This window comes from Tachysurus vachellii, chromosome 2, assembly GCF_030014155.1.
Source record: "Tachysurus vachellii isolate PV-2020 chromosome 2, HZAU_Pvac_v1, whole genome shotgun sequence".
Classification (NCBI taxonomy): Eukaryota; Metazoa; Chordata; class Actinopteri; order Siluriformes; family Bagridae; genus Tachysurus; species Tachysurus vachellii.
In genome coordinates, this window is record NC_083461.1 from 23,697,090 (window position 1) to 23,704,742 (window position 7,653).

General features: G+C 34.5%; 1 long non-coding RNA gene across 1 annotated transcript; it reads right to left on the bottom strand.

The window, feature by feature from the left end:
• Nucleotides 1-1,046: 1,046 nt before the first annotated feature.
• On the bottom strand, nt 1,047-7,541 carry LOC132841553 (uncharacterized). The gene is made up of 4 exons (XR_009647939.1): nt 6,762-7,541; nt 2,770-2,886; nt 1,550-1,659; nt 1,047-1,363 (listed from the first exon to the last, which is right to left on the bottom strand). It is a non-coding gene; the product is annotated as an uncharacterized LOC132841553 (long non-coding RNA).
• Between the last annotated feature and the right edge of the window lie 112 nt (nt 7,542-7,653).

Here is a 7,653-nt window from a genome sequence, read left to right on the forward strand (position 1 = left end):
TTTGAAGTCTATTCAGATTTCAGACGCCAAAGTTTCTGCGTTTTCAGGCAAAACCTTTAGCATATTGTTTATTTTAATTATGTATAATAATAAAATATATAATATAATATATATTTTAATATACATATATCTAATAATTGTATAACCCTAACCCATTCATACACAATTATTTGAAAATATGATATTATTTATTAAGATTTATCTCATTTTATTTTTATAAAATCCAACTTTCCTTTGAATTATACTGTAATAAAATGCCATTTTAGCTTTTTTCTTTTTTAATTCCAGATTTATAATATAAAACGTTTGAATTGTTAGTTTAATTTTTTATTTTGTTATATTATTTTGTTACTAACTAACAGTAAATAATATATACAGAGGGGTCATTCCGCTATATGCTGTTTTCAACAGAACAGAACATTACATATTCCGGTCAGCAGGTGGCACTGTTGTTAGTATTCAGCCATTGGACAATTCTCATTCATTCATTCATTCATTCATTCATTCATTCATTCATAAGAAGAGTTGGTGATGTAAAAATAATGCAACTTAAGTACATCTCTCTCTCTGTATATATATATCATGTATCTGTCATATATATCATGTATCTGACATATCTGTCAATATGCCTGTACTGCACTACAACTTTGCACTTTTGGTTAGATTCTAATTGCATTTTGTTGCCTTCTTCCCACGTGCAATGACAATAAAGTTGAATCTAATCTAAATAATTCTTAAGAGTTTTGAGGCACAACATTAGTATTTGTTTAACTACGCTAATTTGGCAGACTATATAATAAGCCATCCACTGTTAGTTTAAATGTTACCTGTCTGCATGTGACTCCCAGTAATGTCCATATTTGATATTTCTAATAATAAATTATAAACACAAAAAACAAGGAGATTTTCTGCCATGATCCCATTTGTAAATCATGTGGGACTGTGACCCCTAGTTGAAGAATCTGAGGCATACACAAGTCTTTATTCAGAAGAAACACAAAAAATATATCATTACTTTTTTATAAGATTTTATTCAAAGAGGCAAATAGTTTTTAAGTAAACAGAATTAATGTAACAAAATGCAAAGAACACTATATTCTTGTATGATTTTTTCAGCAGACAGACAGATAGACAGACATAAACACACAAACACAAGGTCACATTTTGTCTTGTCTTTTTTCTGCTTTCCTTCTCTGCGGGTTGGTGTAGAGGAGAGAAAATTTAATGATGTATGTCGACACACACACCATGCAGAAATCTTCCAGAACAAATACTAAAATAAAAGCTAGATAGATTGAACCAGCTACTGACACCCAGGATGCCATGACCAAGAAATGTGCTGCTGTATTTGACACCATTTCCCCTGCAAAAGTAAAAAGAAATGTTCAATTTACTGACCACGTCCCGTTGTTTGTTAGAACATTCAATAATAAGTTGTATAAGGTTTACAGAATGCTAAAAGCTAATGGTAGTTTTGGATCCTTTGTAATTACTGTAATCTTAAAGCTACACAGATGGTCTTATCGAAAGCTTGGCTGTATAAACTCACCTAGGCCTAGCTGCAGAGTGTAAAAGATGATGCCCAGTAAACTTTTTGGTTGGTTCAGAATGCTGTCCTCTTCAGCAAACAGCTGAACGAGACCAAATCCACGTCCCAACCTGACAAAAAACATGCAGAGGATATCAGGGCTGAACAGTGGCTAGCTACAGTAGCTGATGGGTCATGTTAGTGACGTTTACCAAGCCTGTCTTTATGCTTCTTAGAAACTTTCTTGCTACATCTGGTTAGTCTTAAATGACTTTAGTGAACTTTATTTATTAGATAAAAAAGCCTAGCTGTTTGCCATGTTTTCTTGAAGTGGTTATGAGTAAAGGTTTATGTTTTGAGTTGTGTTAGTTTTATTTGAATTGTGGTGTTTTTTCTTTTCAGTGTGTATTATCAGGGAGATGTCTCCTTACGCTTTAAGGGCCTGCCACATGCCAGGAAACTAGTTAATATCGTAAGAGTGTGAACTGGCTGTTAACATCTTGGAGAGCTGGGACCAACTTTTGATGAATTATTTACATAAATAACTTCATGTGTGTTTGATTTTGTGTATATTATTTGCTGTCCTATTTTTGTAATAAATCTTTGTTCCTTGAGTGATTTGAAGTGTTTCTCTTACAAATTAATTTTGAAGGAGTGGCCTAGTGTTACACTAACAACCAATCACATACCGCACATATCTGTCTTGGTGGTTTTAAACACTCTTATTGTCTATAAAATAACAGTAATAACAATAATTCTATTCGTAACTGTTTCCTGTATATGTATATAATGCATAAACCGTTTGTTTGCGGCTACAATGACATTTATTTAAAATAGATTATATAAATACAATTTTCTATTCTGACAAAACTATTATATTCTATCGTCTAAACCGTTTTTAAAAAAATCTTCATGAAACACGGTTTGATATGCAAATGTAAAGGTGATACGTGCTAACTTTCGCACTGTTAGACGTGGCATGAGCGGTGTAGCGCTTTAGTGATGTGTGTGCGTGTGTGTGTGTGTGTGTGCGTGCGTGCGTGTGTGTTTCCCATTTATTCAGTAAATGTTACACCAGTCAGCTGCTCTGATAGTTCTGGAAGCTCAGCATGGAATAGATATATAAGTATATATATATAAGTAGATATATACATTTAGATATAGAGATATATAAGTATAGATATACAGACACAGTATATACAATATGTATATGTGCATATCATTTTAAAGATATATTTTACCTGGAGGTAAAACCTTGGAGCAGCTGACAGAATCAGCGAGGTCGCACATAGCCGTGTAATTTGGGTCGTTTTCTCGTGACAGCTCCATGTGAAGAGCATAAACTGACAGGATTAATCCTAAAACACAAAACACGACCCGAACCCATCTTTCCACCAGGAAATTCACACTTCTATTCAGTGGGTTTTAACACATAGGGTGTATTCACACTACAGCAGCAGTGCAGGGGTATCATTCTATTATTGTTCATGCTCAATCTCTGTACGTGCATTAACTTGCTGATATAATATAATTATTCAGTTTCAGTTCAAGTGCTTTCCTGTTGCTTCATTTGGCAGTGTGGCCAAACTGCTATTAAAAATGTAATCCAACCAATGCAAAGATGATCCTTCCCCTTTTCTCAACCTTTCTATGACTTTTGATCTTTTACTCTTGTTTTAAAGCTTATCGAGATGCTGCATAATGATGATCTTTGCTCTAAACATCAGCCGGTTTCTCGTCTTAAACAAAGGTTCTCAGACATCCAAAACAGGCAGCCACCTATATACAGTATGTTGCAAGTACATCTCTCAAATCAAAGCTGAGACATAGAATCAAGAATAATCAAAGTCTCAGATATTAGATTTCATTGGCAAACTTTGAGGATATGCAACATGAGTTTGGACCAACAAAGATTTAAACCCAATGATCATCTTTGGGACTAACCGCTACTTCCAAAATCCTCAATACATTAAAGTAACAGTTAATAATAATTCCTTGACTGGGCCTCCGTATGTACCTTGTTGATTTTACAGATATTACTGTGCAGAGGTGGGAGTAAGTCACACATGTGCAAGTCACAAGTAAGTCTCAAGTCTTAACCTTCAAGTCTCAAGCAAGTCCGAGTCAATTTTTGTGAGTGTCAAGTCAAGTCAAGTCAAGTCACTGCTTTATGTCAAGCAAGTCAAGTCAAGTCGTAGCTTGAGTCAAGCAAGTCACTGGCAAGTCATACAGATGCTTGATGATTTAACTAAATGTATATATTAAACAAAGTTAAATCTACAGTATATATGGTATTTTCAGTATTTAAAACTCTGAGTTTTATTTGCAACAAAAATGATTATATGCATTTATTTTTAAAAGGTGTCCACATACAGGTGAGTTGTAAATACAATAAAAATCTAAAAATGAATAAAAATCAAAACAACAAAACCTAAGATGTAAATGTAACTGAAACAAGGCCAACATAAAAGCATGAAAAGTTTCAATATGCCACAAACATGGCAGAAGACCATGGAAAAGTATATATATAAAAAAGTACAATGGTTTCTATGCAACCAAATGGCATTTTTTGAACAGGCATTCCCTTTTAATGGGACATGAACACATCCTTAAATTAGATCCTTCCTTTTTAACAACAGAATAACAACAACAATCAATCACGTCAACCAAAAAATGTAAATTATCGAACACAAACCTTGAAGTGAATTAACTATTGGGGAGAGAGAGAGAGAGAGATTGGGGTGAGTATAATTTATTAATATTAAAGGGATAGTTCACCTAAAAATTAAAATTCTGTCATCATTTCTCACCCTCATGATGTTACAAACCTGTTTAAATTTCTTTGTTTTGATGAACACACATGTAGATATTTTAAGGACTGTTTGTAACCAAACCATTCATGAGCCCCATTCACTTCCATAGTATTCTTTTTTCCCCACTATGGAAGTGAATGGGGCTCATGAAAGGTTTGTTTACAAACATTCCTCAAAATATCTGTGTGTTCATCAAAACAAAGAAATTTATACAGGTTTGTAACATCATGAGGATGAGAAAATGGTAACAGAATTTTTATTTTTGGGTGAACTATCCCTTTAAATGGAATGTGTGTGCGTGTGCATGCGAGACAAGAATATGGCTGTGCTTGCAACGCTGAGTTTATATATATATATATATATATATATATATATATATATATATATATATATATATATATATATATCAGAGGTGGGAGTAAGTCACACATGTGCAAGTCACAAGTAAGTCTCAAGTCTTAACCTTCAAGTCTCAAGCAAGTCCGAGTCATTCTTTGTGAGAGTCAAGTCAAGTCAAGTCAAGTCACTGCTTTATGTCAAGCAAGTCAAGTCAAGTCGTAGCTTGAGTAAAGCAAGTCACTGGCAAGTCATACATATGTTTGATGATTTAACTAAATGTATATATTAAACAAACTTAAATCTACAGTATTTATAGACTATGAGAGTTTATTTGCCACAAAATATTTGTGAATATTTGCCACAAAAAATTATAAAATATGCATTTATTTTTAAAAGGTGTCCACATACAGGTAAGTTGTAAATACAATATAAATCTAAAAATGAATAAAAATCAAAACTACAAAGCCTAAGATGTAAATGTAACAGAAATAAGGCCAACATAAAAGCATGAAAAGTTTCAATATGCCTCAAACATGGCAGAAGACCATGGAAAATATATATATATAAAATGTACAATGGTTTCTATGCAACCAAATGGCATTTTTTGAACAGGCATTCCCTTTTAATGGGACATGAACACATCCTTAAATTAGATCTTTCCTTTTTAACAACAGAATAACAACAACAATCACGTCAATCAAAAAACGTAAATTATTGAATCACACAAACCTTGAAGTGAATTAATTATTGGGGAGAGAGAGAGAGAGAGAGAGAGAGATGATTGGAGTGAGTGTAATTTATTAAATTAAAGGGAAAGTTCACATAAAATTGAAAATTCTGTCATCTTTTTCTCACCCACATGATGTTACAAACCTGTATACATTTCTTTGTTTTGATGAACACACAGATATTTTGAGGAATGTTTGTAACCAAACCATTTATGAGCCCCATTCACTTCTATAGTGGGGAAAAAAAGAATACTATGGAAGTGAATGGGGCTCATGAATGGTTTGGTTACAAACATTCCTTAAAATATCTTCCTCCGTGTTCATCTAAACAAAGAAATTTATACAGGTTTATAACATCATGAGGGTGAGAAAATGATGACAGAATTTTTTTATTTTTGGGTGAACTATCCCTTTAAATTGAATGTGTGCGTGTGCATGCTAGACAAGAATATGGCTCTGCTTGCAACTCTGAGGTTTTTTATTTTTATATTTATATTTATGTTTTTTATATATATATATGTGCATCCCCATAAACGATCCATACGCTTTTCACTTAAAGCCTAAAACTGAAGACCAATTATAAGACCTATTGCAAAAAAAGCTGACATTTGAACATAAACAGTGACCAACCATTTACACTACATTGTGCTTGCAAAAAATTAAATTTGATAAAAAAAATTAGAACTTTGTCACTCAATTGTGAGCGATGTGGTCGCATACTGCTGTTCTTCTCTTCTCATCTTGCACAAAATCCCGGTACCCGAACTTAATTATTTTTGGTGTGGCGCCTTCCATGTTTCGTCACGACTGTTAAGGTTTATTAGTTAGTGCGCGCGCTCCCTCTGCTTGCCTGCTGGGTCACGTGATTAGATTACGCTCTTGCGTGCGTTTAAAAACAGATTTAAAAAAACAAACAAAAAAACAAGTTATTTCGAGTCATTTAACTCAAGTCCGAGTCAAGTCTCAAGTCATGTATGTCAAGTCAAAGTCAAGTCGAGTCTTTTTTTAATATTTGTCAAGCAAGTCTCAAGTCTCAACTGTGCGACTTACGTCCGACTCGAGTCAAGTCATATGACTCGAGTCCCCCATCTCTGATATATATATATATATATACATACACACACACACACACTCAAACCCTAACCCTGAAGACCAATTATAAGTGCTATTGCAAAACAGCTGACATTTCCACATAAACATTTACACTACATTGCACTTGCAAAAAATAAAATTTGATATAAGTTTGTCACAAAATTGTGAGCGATGTGGTCGCATCATCACCCCACCATGGCTGAACCCCACCGTTCAACAGGTGCACTTGATGCAGGGATGGTAAATAACTCTTACCGCTACCTTGAACAAAGAGGGGAGGGTGTGCCTGTTCACAGCCTAAAACTGCAGTGAGTCCTGTCCATCACAAAATCCCGGTACCCGAACTTAATTATTTTTGGTTAATTATTGCAGCGCCTTCCATGTTTCTTCACGACTGTTGAGGTTTATTAGTTAGTACGCGCTCTCCCTCTGCTTCAGTGGCGGAACTAGAGTTTTATACATGGGGTGGCCAGGGCAACTATAGGTATATTATGTATTTTATGTATATTATGGCTAAACTGGGGAACGAACCGATCTCTCTTGTCTGATTAATCAGTTAATAGCGTCTAACGTCAATTTATATAGCGACGTAACTTTCGAAATATTTTTCTGGTAAATCCTGATGTTTAATCTCAAAACTTACTGGAATTTGATGTTTTAGTATTAGTCTGTTACAGTATTCTTCTCTACCTCTCAACTCTTTATTGTCATTGATTGATGGATTTGAAATGTTGAGCGGCGCCACGACCAAACGTCAAACAAAGACTTCTTTTGATAGGTGAAATGAGATGTCGATCAGCATCAAACTTCCAATGCTATCAAATAAAAATTCGGGGTGGCACCTGGTGTGGCCAATCAGATGTCAGGGACACCCCTCTGGCTCCGCCACTGCTCTGCTTGCCTGCTGCGTCACGTGGTTATATTACGCTCTTGCGTGCGTTCAAAAACAGATTTAAAAAAAAAAAAAAGCTATTTCGAGTCTTTTAACTCAAGTCACAAGTAAGTCTCAAGTCATGAATGTCAAGTCAAAGTCAAGTCGAGTCTTTTTTTAATATTTGTCAAGCAAGTCTCAAGTCCCAAATTTGAGACTCAAGCCTGACTCGAGTCAAGTCATATGACTCGAGTCCCCCATCTCTGTTACTGTGCCAATATG